This window comes from Echinops telfairi, unplaced genomic scaffold (genome assembly GCF_000313985.2).
Source record: "Echinops telfairi isolate 266 unplaced genomic scaffold, ASM31398v2 ScPeMD7_11;HRSCAF=52, whole genome shotgun sequence".
Lineage (NCBI taxonomy): Eukaryota > Metazoa > Chordata > Mammalia > Afrosoricida > Tenrecidae > Echinops > Echinops telfairi.
In genome coordinates this window covers 33,338,818-33,356,870 of record NW_022103908.1, presented here as the reverse complement: position 1 = coordinate 33,356,870, position 18,053 = coordinate 33,338,818, and positions in this window count along the sequence as shown.

Genomic DNA, 18,053 nt, shown 5'->3' with positions numbered 1-18,053 from the left:
TTGTCTCTTGTTATATCGTGTACCTTGCAGTCTATTTTGTGAGAGATTAATATTGCCACCCTTGCTTTTTTATGATTGACATTGGTTTGCTAAATTTTTTGCCAACCTCTGATTCTCAGTCTATTTTTGTCTGTGAGTTTGAGATGTGTCTCCTGAAGGCAGCAGATTGATGGATTTTGTTGTTAATCCAGTCTGCTGTTTTTTGACTTTTGATTGGTGCATTTAGCCCATTGACACTCAGTGTAATTAAATCTAACTGTGTGTGTATGTAAGACGTTTATATTTGTCTTAGTTTCTCCACTAGATCTGTAATGTTTGATGGGGGTGTGTGTGTGGTTGGGGGGTGGACTTAATCTATGTGGTTCTCTCACTGTTTCCTGAATGGTTATCATCTCCTCTTTTGTGATAGTGAGGAAATTTTCTTTCAAGAATTCCCTTACTGGTTTAACTGCAGACTTATTTGTTTCTTCTTGTTCAAGTATCCCAATAATTCAAATATTATTTTGCTTCATGGCATCTCACATCATCCTCAGGCTTTCTTCAGATCCCTTTGTTTGTTAGTTTCATTGTTTCTATCATTTGCTGAATTCCGCTTGCTTGTCTTTGCATTGATTTTCCATTTTTTCCATTCTCTTGGTCATATCTTGTCCTTCTTCTTTTTTTTAATTTCTGCTACCTCATTCCTTATCTCCTGAATTTCCTTTGTGTGTGAGGTTTCTAGTAGTTCCATGTTTTTCTCGTTTTCAGGATTGATCCCCTAATATCTTATAAGGCCCTAAGCATCATTTTCTTGCATTCTCTATCTGGCAATTCAAGGGCTTCTTCTGTGTATTCCATTGGGTTTGGGTAATCTTCAGTTGTTGACTTTGGTTTCTCTTGATTTTTTTTGTGGTAGCTTCTGATGGCTGTTGTTTGTGCCACATAGTTAATGAACTGTAGATGATGTGTATGTACTTCTGGTGTGAGTGTGTGTGTGTGTGTGTGTGTGTGTCTGTGTGTGTGTGTCTGTGTGTCTGTGTGTGATGGCTCTTTAGGTTAGAGGAGGATCAGACAGATGCTGGAAATTGCGTTGTGTTTAGATAAGGAGGAAGTGACATTAGGTTGAGCGGGAGGAATAGAATATAGGTGCTCAGGAGTAGGTTTTTAGTTGTGATATTAATCGTAGGAAGCTTTCCTGTTCAGTAATTTTTGATGAGTTGAGAAGAGAGTTTTAAGGCATGTGATATTACTTGTTTGGTTATAAGAGAATGTGATGTACTGAGGTGTAGGAAACAAGGTCTTAAGGAAATTGTGGTTAGGGTAGGTGAGGGGTATATTAAATCTACCAGAGTCACTTATTGACCCTGTATATTATATAGGGCAAGTGCAGGCCTTCTATTATTGTGGATTTCTGCACAATTCAGTACTATCCACTCCTTGCCTCTGGTCCCAGGGTGGAAACAGTCTACTGGGACTGGGGCAGGGGGGGGGGTGGGCGCTGTGGAAGAGGAGGGACTTCCAATCAGGGGGAAGTCCTGATAAGGATAGTAAGTTCCAGTGTCAGCCAGTTGCCTACATAGGGGAGGAGAAGCCACCAAGAAATCTGGGAATGCTGGGTTCTGAGTCCTTTGGTGGGAAAAGGAGTTTTGTGGCTTTCTTTATGAAAGGAAAATAGGAACAAATCCAATAAACTCTTGGAGCCCACTGCGAATTGAAGTTGTGTTCCTGTCTTACTGGGGCTGGATCCCTTTTGCGTTAGCAGGGGGCATCTATTTAGAGAGTTGCTCCCTTTCAGGAGGGGAGCGAGTGGGACTCTGGTAAGGGGTTGCAGCTATGGAGGCTCTGTTCTATGGGCCACCATGGACATTAGTATTCAGTGCTTCCAGAAGTTTGAGAGGATGCTGGGTCATGGGCTGCACTTGGAGGGCAGTCTGTCTTGGGATATTTCACCACCCTAGTGGGTGACAGAACTAGGGGGGTGGGGAGGAGGCTGGCTGTCTCCACCCCACTACCATGCCATGGTAGGAGAGAGGAAAGATGGCTGGTGGGCACGGTGAGAAAGAAACACCACAGGGAGCCCTGCTGAGCTTCCATGGCCGAAAAACTTGAGAGGGAGGTCTGACAAACCTGGGATGCTGTTAGTCTCGGTCTGATTTCTCAGTCGGCCCCTCACCTGCTCTCCTGCTCACACACTGGGAGCTCTAGATGGGGATTCTACATCAGTGCTCTCTTCCCCCAAATGAAGATGGAGCACTTTGGTCACTCTGCGTATGGTGGCAATGGCTGACTGGCTCTTTAACCAATGATCATTTGCTGTTGCATTGACTGACTCATCGTGACTCTGTGTGTCATAGAACTGCGCTCCATGGGGATTTCAGTGACCCACATTTTGGCACTAAGTTGCCGGGACAGCTGAGCAAATTAACATTTGTACTGCCCAGACTTGCCTTTAGAAGAAAGAAATTGTATATTTAGAAATCTTGCTTTGCCTTCAAACAACTAAGGTCTTAAAAGAAAGCAAACAAACCAGAACTTGAGCAACCATGGAATTTACATTCTAAAGGGATGGCTCAGAGAAAGTCCAGTTGGCTCCAGCAGACATACTGCCATCACCATGGACATTTTGGTTCTCCTCATTGGGAATTGCTCTGGAAGCCTCTTTCACAAACCACGTGCAAAGCTTGTCTCTTCATGCCACATCGTACACAGTGGAAAGAACACACATGACCGAGAGATGGGAGAGGCCTTGAAAGAAGCTCTCTGTCTCATTGTGTGTAAAACGGAATGCTAAGGGGTTAGAAACTCGTTGTAACTGTATCCAGTGAACACTCCTTATGCTGTTATGCTGCTATACACACTCACATAAGCTTGAGCAAAATTTCCTCACAATCATTGAAATGGTTTCGTTTTAAAATTTAGATTTTCTGTTAAACATGGTTGCTTGGAAGAAAAAAAATCAAAAACTATGCCTAAAAGACATTTCAAGGAAGAAGGAGAGGAAGACAAACACAGGAGATAGTAACACACCCACGCTCACATCTGTATATCCTTCGCTCCTCTCTTCTCCCAGTAGCTTGATTAGATAGTCTGATGATCACACTCTGCAGCCCCATGCTTCTCCTGTCTTCCATCACAGAGAGCCAGGAGGGCGTGGCTGCTTCCCACCTTTTCTTGAATTAGCCTGAGGTGTTCCCAGTGAAGAGGAGAAAGGATAACTAGCCAATGGGCAATGAGAGCACAACTGAATCATCAGAGGCTCCTACTCCCTCTCTACTCTCATGCATCTGTTCTTTCTACAGTGGGGCCTGTTGCCTTTGACTTGATTCCCACTCATGGAGTCCCTGGGTGGTTCAAGTGGTGGGGCTGTTCACCAAAAGTTTGCAGGTTCAAGTACACTCACAAATGTCGTGGTGGTGGGTGGGGGGAAGCTTGGCCATTTTCTTACACAAGATCAGCCATTGAAAACCCGGTGGAGCACAATTCTACTCTGACATGTATGGGGCTGCCAGGAATCAGAATTAAGTTGATGGCAACTAATTCACTGGCTAGAATGGGGCTATGCAAAGGGATAAGACTGTGCCCAAGCAGCTTTCCGCATCACAGCACATAGGAACAGGAGTTGTTTCTGTCCCTTTCATGCGCGGTCGCCGTAGTAAATTCCCATGTCCATCTCGGGTGGATTGCCATCGTGCTTTACTTGGATGTACTTGATGACACTTCATCGTTATCTATCTTGGACTGCAGTTACTCTTGTACAAATTTCTCTCTCCTGAAAACCGTAAGCTCCTTGAAACTCCATTGCCACTAGGACTCCCAAAACTCCTTGAAAGTAGGATCTAATTCATCTGTGTTTCTATTCCATGGACTAACACAGTGACTTGTACATAAGAGCTATCCAATAAATTGTCACTGAATCTGTGAATGAGTGTCCAGGCTTTAAGGTTACACATTTCAAAAAAGTACACAAACTTTTAGTCAAGATAGGTTGTGCTGAGAATCAAACAGATCCAAACTCAGAGTGATTCAACACAACATAGTTTATTTCTTGCTCAAGCAAAATATCCTGCTATTTTAAGCAAGTGGTGGCATTTGACAGCACCATCACAAGATGAGCATGTCCTAGGGGGCGGGGTGAGATGGGTGTCTGAGGATCACATCTGATCTCCTTTGGCTCTGCAAGGGAGGAGAATCCATCTTCCTCCATCCCAAGCCAGGCTGCCACAGAACAGAGGTCAGCCACTCCTGTGCTGTCTATCCTTCTGACACCACTGTTCCTCCCAGGACACTCTACCTTTCTGCTGGGTTCCAGAATCTGTTCCAATGGACACATAGGACTCACAGACAACACACATGATTATGGGGGTTTATTATGGAAGTTAACAGGTTGCTACAAACTAGGAGCAAAGAAAAGAAAACATTCAGGATGTGGTTATTAGTTAAAGCAGCATCTTTCCTCAGTCAGCAGCCAAGTCTCCCTGTCTGGTCCTCAGCCTCTCAGTCAGGTAATTCTTTGGCTTCTGCCTCCATGAACTCGGAAGCCTGCCTACAGCCCTGCTTCCTTGTCTGCCCACAGCTCCTCTGCTCTAGCAGAGTCTCCTTGCCGTGGCCTCCGCTCTTGGCATAATATGGAGTCTGCAGCCTCCACCACTTCAAGCAGGGATCTTCCACATACTCTGCTCTTAGCTCTTCTTCTTCATGGTTCGGGGAATTCTCTCTGTTCCTCTATCTTCCTTTCTTTTTAAAAAAATAACTTTATTGGGACTCCTACAGATACCATAACATTCCATAGTTCAATCACGTTAAGCAGTATTGTACAATTGCTACCACAATTGGTTTCAAACCATTCTTTTTGCTTGAATTCCTTGATATCAGCTCCCCTTTATCCCTTCCACCCCCCATACCACCACCACCACCAGGAACCGTTATTATTTAATTTTAGTTTTTGCTGTATCTTACCCCATCCAATATATCTATTCATGTACAATTCTGCTGTTCACTCCCTTCAAGTGGGGCTATACAGTCATCAATGCTATTTTATAGTAATTAGCATCCCCTGCCCCCTCCCACCCACCCCCACTTCCCATTCCTTCAGGGAAGCATTACTCTTGTTCTTCCTTCTGAGATAGCTCTCATACAGCCAGAGAGATGGATACTAAATTGACTAATCCACTCTATTCATGTTTTATACTCCCTCTTTAGATTTTCCCACCCAATGATTGGATGAGAGTTACAGAGATATGGATAGAAGACCCGTGTTAAGAGATTTCACTTCAGCACATGGAGTAAGGCTCATGGAGAGTCAGTCTGGTAATGGATCTTAAGTGCTTCCACCCAGAAATGGCACATCTCTTGGCATCCAGCACAATTACTGGTCAGAACAGTGCACATGCAAACAAAGGAAGACTCGGAAACATTGTACTTTAATCTGTCGGGAAGGGGAGGAGGACCAGAAACCAAACACTAGTAGTGTTTGTCTGGCATGTTTTATTTCTTTTTTTCTAACCCCCCACCCCCACCCCCCACCAAAAAAGCACAGTATCTTATATTAACATTGCCGTATGGTATTTATCGAACCATTACTCTTCTTGCTGTTGGGAACTCAACATTGAAGAAGGAAAAAAACAAAAAAGAGGCTACATTCCAGTGTGGAGCAAGCGTATGAAGGGGTACCAAACATATAAGTGAGATACTCCTCTAGAGTGATAAATGTTAAATAAAAGCAAAACAGGGCTAAATTCTAGAGAAGAACCTTCTGTGATGCCACTTAGACAGTGTGTTCTAAGAACCTTAGTCTCTGAGAAACTTAGTGTGTGCTCTTCCTGCCTTCCTTCCCTCTTTCCTGTCTTTCTTTCTTTTCTCTCTCATATAATTCACTGCGTGCTCACTACTGTCAAGTCGATTCCAACTCACAGTGACCCTACGGGGCAGAGCACAGCTGCCCCTGAGACTGTACGTCTTTTCCAGAGTAGGAAGCTTTGTCTTTCTTGCTCAGAGAGATCGATGGTTTTGAATTTCTGACCCTGAGGTTAGCAGCCCAATGTGTCACCTACTGTTGTCCCCAGGACGCCTTTGTATTTCAGACATTTTATCGGGACAGACCAGTCCCCAGAAAAGGACATCATGAAGTAGGGAGGCAGCAGACCATAGGAAAACCCTTGACAAGATGGGTGGACACAGTGGCTGCAACGGTGAACTCAAAGGTCACATTGTGCGGCTGGCACAGGGCGGGGCAGCACTTCATTCTGTGGTACGGAGGTTTAAACAAAGTAGATGATGATTAATAACAACAACAGTAAAAACCTATACTTCACAATATTATGTAACCATTCTTGTACTATATGAGATTAACTAGTATCCAGTTGAACAGAACCATTTTCAGAATTTGGATCCTTCCCAAATATTTTTAGATATTAAAGTGAATTTATAAGAAAATTAACTCATACTTAGTCTCTATAAAAAGAAACAACAATTAAAAAATAGAAACCCACAATCCTGTTTTAGCCATAATAAACAACCCTCAAAGAGTGGCTTAAAACAACAACCATATTCTTGTATTTAGACATGATACTGTAATTTGGGCAGGAATTGCTGGTGTCTGTTGTTTTGCCATGTCCAAGGTGTCTTCCTTTGCATCACTGACAACTCAGTTGGATGACGGCAATTATTGGGGCTATCTGGATATCTTCCAATTGCCACACAACTTGTCAAAGTGGCTGGCTTCAGCTTCCTCACATTATGGAAGATGGGTTTCAAGATGAAACAGTTCCACAGAATAAGTCCAGGTAAGTAGGTACTTATCAAATAATACAATTGTGTTATACCTGTTAAGGTCTCATTAACCAATACTAGTCCCAGCATTAAGCTGAGCCAGTGCCATAGGGAACTGCCCAGCACCTGGTAGGAGGCATGGTTCATTGGGAACTACCAAAGGAAATCTGCATGTCATTGGCAATTATTAGCCTCTAATGATTTGCATCCTTCCTTCATAGATAACATTCTGCTCCCTGAAGATCCCTCACTTACTTTCTCAATTCCCACAGGTGGATGACTTTAACACACAAATGTATTCTCTCATAGCTAAGGAGGCTGAATGTTCAAATTCAGGATGCTGGCTCCAGGGGAAGGTCTTCACTCTGCCGGCTCTGGAGGAAGGTTTGGTCTCTTCGGCTCCTGCTTCCTGGTTTCTTGGAGATATTCTTATGTCTTTGCATCAATCTTTCTGTGTGTTTAGAAGGTTTTAAGCACAAGGACCCTGGGTCCAAAGGACCCTCTGAACTCATGCCCTTCTTTTTTGGCGATAGTTCCCTTCTCTCCTTTTATCTCCCATAAGATAAAGGTGTGACTCAGACAAGAATCTGGATTGAGTAAGGGTGGTTATGAGAGTAAGTGCGAGACATAAGTAAGGGTAGCGAATTGAATAAGAGTAGGTCAACTCAAGATATACCCTACCCTGGTCCTGCCACATAAAATGGAAGATAATTACACTGTATCATACTATGAAGGATAGTTACATCAGGTCACAAAATGAAGAACAATCCACACAACTAGGCATCATGGCTTATCATATGACATATATTTGGGGGCGCACAATTCAATCCAGGGCAACTGCTAAGGTCTCATTCTATTCAACACCAGGCTCAGATTTGAAGTTTAGCGAGTCATTCATTAAATCAGTCCAAATAGGGATACTCTTGATCTGTGACGTAAGGAAACACGTTAGTGTCTCCATCTTTCCAAGTTTGTAGCACCATTTAATGTGTCACAAGGTCAGGAGAATTGTAACAAAGTACCTATTTGAAAAGGGAGAAATGAGAACAATGTAGCAATCACCAGTCCATAACAAATCTGAAATATCGAGCACACTACCGGTTGCTTTACCAGGACCCAGTACTGACATATGAGAGTCAATCCTCAGGCCTCTGGACCCCACCATGTGGTGTGAGTCATTTTAATTTTTAAGAAATGACCTGTCATTACAACTGAATCATGTTTTCCTTCTCCGTATGGGAGGTTCAGGGGCTCCTCTTTATGTGGAACAATCTGTGTTCATTGGAGTCAGCAGTGCTTTGGCTGGAAGTCTCTCCCCACCCCCTCCCTAATCTCCTCTCTCTTAAAGTGACAGCACAATGCTCTGTAGAATATGGTGAGTTTTTAAATAACTATTATTGGGCGGTTCACTCCCTCAGTCAAGTCATGCCCACAAACCCCTTCAAGACGTGCTCTCCTGGGACCTGAAGCATGACATATACACAATATCAAAATAGTGAAAAGCACACACACAGCACAAGCCTAAACAGATGGCTTCAACCTCCTAAAAAACAAGCCACTCATGCGCATCAAAAGATTTCATCAAAAGAGTGAAAGGAGAACCCACAGACTGAGGGGAAACTGACAAAGACATTTAGGCAGATGAGAAACGCATTAACTGTTAAAGTCTATAGAAAACTTCAAACCCCCAACAAGAAAAAGATTGATAAGCCCATTAAAAATGGGCAGCACATGGATAGTCCACCTAAGAAGACATCCAGGTATCCAATCAACATGCAGAAATGCTGGCAATCACTACCCATTAAAGAGATGCAAATCAAAACATAATGAGCTGGTACCTTACCCCAACATGCATAGCAGAAAACAAATGCTAGAGAGGGTGTGTTAGTCCAGATAGACTAGAGAAACAAAATCATAAACACGCATATGTGTATAAGAAAGAGTTTTGTATACAAGAGCAGTTGAATATTGAGAAAACATCCCAGATCAAGTCTATAAGTCTGATATTAGCCCATATGTTCAATACCAATATATAAAGCTCTCTTCAGACTCACGAAACACATGCAATGACACCAAGTGCAGGATGATCACAGGCCGGTGTGTAGAAAGTCTTTGGATCCAGTGGTGTTGTAAGCATCTAAGCGCTGTCAGGGGTCTCCACGTGGCTTCTCCAGCTTCCAGGACTGCATCAGGGTAGGTCCATGTGGCTTCTCCTCAGGGATGTCTTATAAGAAGTCAGCAGAGAGAAAGAGTTTCCTCCTGCCTCCAAGAAGGAATACAGAATTTCTCAGAATTCTCAGGAGAAGGTCATGCCCACCCAGAGGCCTCATTGGCTATGATCTGATTGACAGACTAGACTCCATCCCTTCAGTCGTAATCCTCTCAAATTGACACCAGATTATGTAACTACCACAGAGGGCTGGGTAAGATTTGGACCCTTGTACATTGCTGGTGGGACTGTAAAACTGTGCAACCACTGGTCGCCCCTAAAGTGGCAATTAGGAATCGAAATACCATATGACCCAGCAATCCTTCTACTTAGTATATGTACACTAATGTGATAGTTAGGTTTATTGTGTCAACCTGGCCAATAGGAATGCGCGGGTTTATTCAGGTCACAGTTTGATTGGAGGGTAAAGAGACCAGTGACTCTGCAAGGCCCGCCCCAGTCCCGCTCGCTCTCTGGTGACTGGAGCACGCTGCTTCTTTAGCTAGTTCCCTGTCTCTACCCCTGAAGGCATGCATATGTCTTCCACTATTCCTAGTGAGGGTGGTATTAATCCATGGTGTGAAGGCGAAAAGCTAATAGCCACCACCAATATATGAAGTGCTGCTGAGAGGAGAGGCTCTGGATGATCGTGTATTTGATACTTTCCAGCAGTTTTGTCAGGATGAGAAGTATAGGGAAGCTGGTTGGCTGGCCCTCCTTAAAATAGAAAATGCTGTCAAGGGAAGGTGTAATCTCATGTCTCAAGGGCCAAATAACAGGCCTAAAAGCTTCTGCATGTGCTACAAAGGAGAGTCTTCTCTCCTCTTGTGATAGAGCTGACGTTGCCAAAAACCAAATTCAGAGTCTCATTATACAAGTAGATGACTTGTAGGTCTAGAACAGTGTCTGATATTAAAGTAAGGGCATTAATTAGAAAGAATTGGGGCCCTGAAACATGGGATGGGAATATGTGGGCAGATGATCCAGAAGAAGAGGATTTTGAGCCCCCAGAGTTGATTGAGCCACCCCAGTCAATAGATCCACCCATTCCACCTGAGGGGATTAATCCACTATCTGTAAAACAACCCACACCTGAGCAGATTAACCAAACTGTTCAAGCTGAAATGACAGGTGGGGCTGAATCTGGAGCATTGCCTGGGGGAGATGCCTTAAAAGATATTGCTGAGAGCCCCAGTAAATATCCCCCCGCCCAATTATTTCCTCTAGATCTGTAACTAGACTTAAGTCTCAGAACGTACTTAAAGGTGAAGTTCAGATGATGACTCAGGAAGATGTGTGCTGCACCCCTAAAGATCTGCTTGAGTTTTCTAATAAATGTAAGCAGAAGCCTATGGAATATCCCTGGGAATGGTTGCTAAGGATATGGGGTACTGGTGCAAGGAATGTAACATTAGACTAGTCTGAGTTCCTTGATATGTGCCCCCTACGCACAGATTCTTCTATCAATATCTCAGCAAGAGAGGTTAACAGAGAATCTAATAGTTTATTTGGTTGGTTCACTGAAGCATGGGATGCCAGATGGCCTAGATTAGACCAACTTAAGGTACCTGACCTACCGTGGTACACTGTAGAAGAAGGTATCCAAAAGCTTAGGGAAATTAGTATGTTGGAATGGATCTATGAGAATAATCCCATAGACCCAAAAAGGAAGTGCCCCGAGGACTTTTCACCACAACCATAAGGAACAAGATTGTGAAGTGGGCCCCAGCATCTCTGAAGACTCCCGTGATTGCTATTTTATGTACACCAGGATTAACAGTGGAGACTGCGCTAAATGAACTCTGACATTTGCCTACATTGGGGCTGATTGGGTTCTGTGGTGTGAGGGGGCAGGTGTTAGTACTGAATCAACAGAGACGAGGTGGGCATGGTTATCGGGATGGACAGCAAGTTTTCCTTAGTAATCAGAACAACCTGTCTCACGTGGACTTATGGCATTGGCTACTTAGCCATGGTGTCTCTAGGAGTGAAATACATGGGAAATTTATGAAATATTTATGTGATCTATACAGGCAGAAGAGTGCTAGATTAGGTGAAAAGCAGAATAGAGTCACGACCACTCAATCAGTTCCCACACCTGAGCCAGTTTACAGACCCACAACCCCTTGATTGAGGGGAAGATCAGGTCCCTTTGAAGAAGGACCCTGCTACATCACTGACAGTTTATACTGCTAGTCTTTCTTCTAGCCTTCTCCAAAGTGACCCTTTCACAAGAGTGACTGTTCATTGGGGGAAAGGAAATAAACTTTTCAGAGATTACTAGATACTGGGTCTGAACTGACACTAATTCCAGGGGTTCAAAACGTTTTGAAATACCACGTCAGAGTGGGGGCATATTGAGGTCAAGTTATCAATGGAGTTTTAGCTCAGGTGCGCCTCACTGTGGGTCCAGTGGGCCCCCAAACCCATCCTGTCGTTATTTCCCCAGTTCCAGAATGCATCATTGGAATAGACATACTTAGTAACTGGCAGAACCCCCATATTGGATCCCTGAAATGTGGAATAAGGGCTATCATGGTAGGAAAGGCCAAGTGGACACCATTAGAACTGCCATTGCCTAGGAAAATAGTAAACCAAAAGCAATACCGCATTCCTGGAGGGATTGCAGAGATCAGTGCCACTATCAAAGACTTGAAAGATGCAGGGGTGGTGATTCCTACCACATCCCCGTTTAACTCGCCTATTTGGCCTGTAAAGAAGACAGATGGATCCTGGAGAATGACAGTGGGTTATTGCAAACTTAACCAGGTGGTGACTCCAATTGTAGCTGCTGTTCCAGATGTGATTTCATTGCTTGAGTAAATTAATATTCTCCTGGTACTTGGTATGCAGCTATTTATCTGGTCAATGCCTTCTTCTCAATACCAGTCTCGAAGGACCACCAGAAGCAGTGTGCCTTCAGCTGGTAGGAGCAACAATACACTTTCACAACTCTCCCCCAGAGGTACATCAACTTTTCTGCCCTGTGCCAAAGAGACATTGATCGCCTGTCTCTTCCACAAAATGTCACACTAGTTCATTATATTGATGACTTTATGCTGATTGGACCCACTAAGGAGGTTGTACCAAAGACTCTAGATTCATTGGTACAACATCTGCATGCAATAAGTTGGGAAATCAACCCAATGAAGGGTCAGGCATCCTCCGCCTCAGTAAAGTTTCTAGGGGTCCAGTCCAGTGGTGTAGGGCATGTCGAGACATTCCTACTAAAGTGAAGAATAAGCTATTGTATCTGTCCCCCCAGCAACTAAGCAGGAGGCACAACGCCTAGAGGGCCTCTTTGGATTTTGGAGACAACATATCCCTCACTTGGGTGTTCTACTCTGGTTTATTTATCAAGTGACATGAAAGGCCTCCAATTTTGAGTGGGGCCCAGCACAAGAAAAGGCTCTGCAACAGGTTTAGCACAAGCTGCTTTGCACTGGGACCACAGGATCCAGCTGACCCAATGGTGCTAGAGGTGTCAGTCGGACATAGAAATGCAGTGGGGAGTCTTAGAAATTTAGTGTGGAGTCTTTGGCAGACCCCTATTGGTGAATCACAGCGTAGACCCTTGGAATTTTAGAGTGAAGTCCTGCCATCCTCTGCAGACAACTACTCCCCTTTTGAAAAGCAGCTGTTGGCCTGTTACTGGGCCTTAGTGGAGACTGAATGCCTCACCATGGGCCACCAAGTCACCATGAGGCCTGAGCTGCCCATCATGAACTGGGTATTGTCTGACCCATGGAATCATAAAGTTAAATGTGCGCAGCAACACTCCATTGTTAAATGGAAGTGGTATATATGAGATTGGGCTAGAGCAGGACCTGACGGGACAAGTAAGCTGCATGAAGAAGTGGCCCAAATGCCCACAGTCCCCACTCCTGTCACAGTACCTTCCTTCTCCCAGGCTGCACCTATGGCCTCCTGGGGAGTTCCTTATGATACGTTGACTAACAAACATAAAATGAATACCTGGTTTACGGGTGGCTCTGCACGGTATGGGGTTGCAAGCGTAAGTGGACAGCAGCAGCACGACAGCCCCCTTTAGGGATCTCCTTGAAGGACAGCGGTGAAGGGAAATCCTCGAAATGGCCAGAACTTAGAGCAGTGAGCCTGGCCGTTCAGTTTGCCTGACAGGAGAAATGGCCAGATGTGAGACTGTATACTGATTCATGGGCTGTGGCTAAAGGTGTGGCTGGATGGTCAGGGAATTGGAAAGAACATGATTAGACAATTGGTGACAAGGAGGTGTGGGGAAGAGGTATGCAGATAGACTTCTGTGAATGGGCCAAGAAAGTAAAGGTAATTGTATCTCATGTGAACGCTCACCAAAAGGTTACCTCTGAAGAGGAGGGCTTTAACAATCAAGTGGATAAGATGACATGCACTGTGGAGACTGGTCCTCCTCTTTCCTCTGCCACTCCTGTTATTGCCCAATGGGCACATGAACACAGTGGCCATGGTGGCAGGGATGGTGGTTATGCATGGGCACAGCAACATGGACTTCCACTCACCAAGGCTGACTTGGCCACTGCCATTGCTGAGTGCCCCATTTGTGAGCAGCAGAAGCCAACATTTAGTCCAAGATATGGGACCATTCCTCGGGGAGATTAACCAGCAATAAGGTGGCAGGTTGATTACATAGGACCACTTATATCATGGAGGGGGCATCATTTTGTTCTTAATGGGATAGACACCTACCCTGGATATGGATTTGCCTTCCCTGCACAAAATGCTTCTGCCAAAACTACCATTCATGGACTTACAGAATGCCTCATCCACCGGCATGGCATCCCACATAGCATTGCTTCAGATCAAGGAACTCACTTCACAGCAAATGAAATGTGGCAATGGGCCCATGCCCGTAGAATCCACTGGTTGTACCATGTTCCTCATCATCCTGAAGCTGCTGGCTTGAGAGAATGGTGAAATGGGCTCCTAAAGACACAATTATGGTGCCACCTAGGGGGCAACAACTTGTGGGACTGGGCAATGTTCTCCAGAAGGCTGTATGTGTTCTAAACCAGCGGCCAATATATGATGTTGTGTCTCCAATAGCCAGAATTCATGGGTCCAGGAACCAAGGGGTGGGAGTGGAACCACTATGACTCCTCATGATCCACTTGCAGCATTTTTGCTTCCTGTCCCAGCAATCCTATCCTATGATCTTCGGGTCTGGAGGTCCTGGTCCCCGAAGGAAGGAACTCTCCCATCTGGAAACACAGCGCGGATTCCACTGAACTGGCAGCTGAGAATGCCCCCTGGCCACTTTGGGCTTCTCATGCCTTTGGATCAACAGGTCAGGAAGGGTGTCACTGTACTGAGTAGTATGATTGATCCTGATTTACCCAGGCGAAATTGTGCTGCAAAATGGAGGTAAAGAAGAATGTGTCTGGAATCCAGGAGATCCCTTAGGCTGTCTCTTAGTGCTACCGTGCCCTGCGATTAAAGTAGATGCTTAACTACAGAAACCCAATCCTGACAGGATGTCTAATGACCCACACTCCTCAAGCATGAAGGTCTGAGTCACCCCAACAGGCAAAAAACCACAGTCAGCTGAGGTGCTTCCGAGGGCAAATGTAATACAGAATGGGTAGTAGAAGAAGGTAGTTCTGCCGATCAGTTACGACCACATGGTCAATTGCAAAAGCAAGGCTTGTCATTGTCAGTATTTCTTCTTTATATGTGCTTATTGAATATCTTCCCTTTGTTCATGTACAATGTACCAGATATAATTAGATCTAGTGTGTTTTCATTTATATGTATGATAGATGTATGATGTTAGATGTACGAGTGATTTAATTAATGTCTGGGAATTATATATGGACACACAATTGTGTACAGGTGGCAAGTTGGCCAGGGATGTATGTACTGTTATAGTTAGGCTTATTGTGCCAACCTGGTCAGTAGGAACATGTGGGATTAATCAGGTGGCAGTTTGATTGGAGGGCAAAGAGATAAGTAGCTCCGTTCTCTCTCTTGCTCTCTGGTGATCCAAGTGTGCTGGAGTGTGCTGCTGCTTTAGTTAGTTCTCTGCCTCAGCTTGTGAGCTACACTACCTGTGGGTCAAATAAACCCATGGAGCTTGAGGCTCCTTCAAGACCTGCTTTGCCATGCCACTGGTGTATACATCACTTGAGCTTGAGGCTGGTGGATTCTGTCACCTTGCATTGCTTTCATTTGATATCCCATCGGAGCCTGCTTCGCTAAGCTTCTGAGCTACTGGCTGTTGCTGACCCACCCTGTGTTTTCTGCCTGTGGGCAGACTCTGCTTGTGGGCTGACCCTTGCCTGTGGGCAGACCCTTGCCCTGGGGAGGACTCTGCTGTCTGCTTCCTTGACCTTGGATCTGGCAGTTGAAGGACTTCCAGTATATTAACTCTTCCACAGAAGTGAGTTGAACCGAACCCTCTGTACTGCTGTGTAGACTAGTTAGCTGATATATTCCTTCTCGCTGTATAAACCTATCCTTTATAATCACAAGTGCCCTGGTTTTGTTTCTCTAGAGAACCCTGCCTAACACAACTAAAAACATAAGGGGCATATTACAAACAGATATATGCACGCCTGTGTTTATCACTGCACTATTGGCAACAGCAAGAAGATAGAAACCCATCTGTGAAACCACAGATGCGTGAACTTTGGCACATCTACGTAGCGGCATACTACAGAGCACTAGAGAATGATGACGAGTCTGGGAAACTCCTCCCGGCATGGATGAAACTCGAGGACACTGTGCTGAGTGAAGTTAATTAATTGCAAAAGGATGAATACTGTATGGGGTTGTTATAAAACGAAAAATCAAGATAATTGCTTTTTTTATAACAAAATTAATGGACTTTGAGTGCTATCAGAGCTGGAGAGGGCAGGAGAGCGAAGGATGGGTGAGCAATAGGTTGGAGGGCAGACAGCTATTAGCTTGGGCGGAGGGAAGAAGCTAATATCCAAGCAGAGGAGGACGGAAGAGAAAAAGAAGAGAGGAGCAGGATAAGCCACGGAAGGTTTGAGGAGTTGTTGAATGTAAACATGGTGAGATAATCTATAGATCCTCACAGCATTCATTATAAAAATTATTTTAAAAGGACAGACCCTTCCTTAATTTTGGCTCCAAGTAAGGGTGCTATGGGACCATGTCCTTAATCTTCTCAGAAAGACATCTTCCAGCCAGAAGGCAGATGAGGCACATGAGGAGCTACCCTGCAACCAGGACGTGAGAGTCCAAATAGAGATGATCACCTTGGAGCCCTAAGCTTCAGCGGAAATGATAGAGAAACGACTTGAATACCTAATAGGAGAAGAATCTGAACCAAAACAGAAGTTGAGTGAAGACATGGTTGGATCAGGTGAATTGTCAGCTAGCTTGATACAACGTGACCATTTGGAACTTTTACAAACAGCATTAGATTGGAACTATGCAAATGCTCAAACTAGTGATAGAAGTCCAGAAAGATACTATTCTTCCCTTGTTTTCTACAACTTCTTGATGACTAGAAGCATGGCCCATCCCTACCTTCATCTGCCCAGTGGCTGGTTACATTCCCCACTGTCATCTCCTAAGGTTGGAGGTGTGCCCTTGTGGACCCGATGCACACCACTCTCCTAGCTGTAAGCACAGTCTCTCTGCCTTCTTGTCCTAGCAGAATGCGCAGTGCCAGACGAGTGGCCTATGTCCAGCCACCTCTGGGCAGTCAGGCAATTCTCTAGAACCACTGTCTTGTCTCTAGCTGCTCTCTGTGAACATTCCTTCTGGAATGAGACACACGAGGCCCAGCTACCCTGATGCTGTAGGATCAAGTGCCAAGTGAACCAATGCATACTCGGAGCATGCCCTGCCCCTAGTTTTCTTATTGCTGTGCCATACCCCTGCCCAAGTTTTCCTTTGCTTTGTCCCTTCCCTCTTCTTTCCCTTATTTGATAGCTAGACTTTGTGTCAACTTGCCTGGGACAAGATTCTCAGAAATTTGGCAGACACCGCCCACGAGTTGACCTAATACAATATAATCAACTCCATGATGAACAGCCAAGCAGTTGTGTGAAGATTAGGGAAAAGTACAACTCAACTCATAGCCCTGATACAATTGGAAGGAGGTTTCCTTGGGAATGTGGCTTATTTCCTTTATAGTTGATGCTCTAGGGAAACTAGCTTGCTTCTGGCTGGACCTGGATGCCACATCTGGCACATTGATTTACAGTTCTTTGAACCTGAGCTACAGCCTGTGTTAGGCTGGATTGATTAGAGAAACAAATCTAGGGACATGCAAATACGTATAAGAAAGAACTTTATATCAAAGAGCCATTGCACCTTAAGAACACATCCCAACCCAGTTCAGATCAAGTCCATAAGTCTAATATTAGCCCATAAGTCTGATATTAGTTCATAAGTCCCTCTTTAGACTCACACAGTCACACACAATGATGTAGAATGCAAGAAGTTCACAGACCTGTGGGTGCAAAGTCTTGTAGCTCCAGTAGTGGTGGAAGCATCCCCACAGCTCTGGCTGCCATCAGTGTGGCTCAAAGTGGCTCGTTGACAGAAAGGTGAAGCAGAGAGTGGGGCTCTGGCAGGTCTCAGCAAGTCTCTGAGTGACTTGTCAACAAGAAGAGTAAGGCAGAGAGAGAGGAAGTTCCCAGAATTCTCATGAGAAGGCAACACCCACAAGGAGACATGAATGGTCTGTGAACTGATTGACAGGCTAGACTCCACACCTGCACTTATTGGTCAAGTTGACATGAAATTATGTAACGACCACACAGCCCATCATACAGCTTGCTATACCTGGGAGCCATCAGAAACCTGCCATCTAACGTGCCATCTTGCTGACCTAAGATTCATTGAACTATGCTGCCACAAACTTGGCTTGGGTTCATTTTTGGGTTCATTTGCCTCTGTATCCACCAGCCTGTCATCTTACTCCTTCTTTTTCCTGCTTTCTATTTTGTCTCTTTGCTTCCTGGCTCACCAATCCCTGCAGATATATGAGACAGGAGAAATCTTCAGCTCAACATCTAACTCATGTATTTGAAATATATATGTGAATACATATATTTCATATACTCATTTGTCCAGTGTGTATGTATGCATATGTATATACACA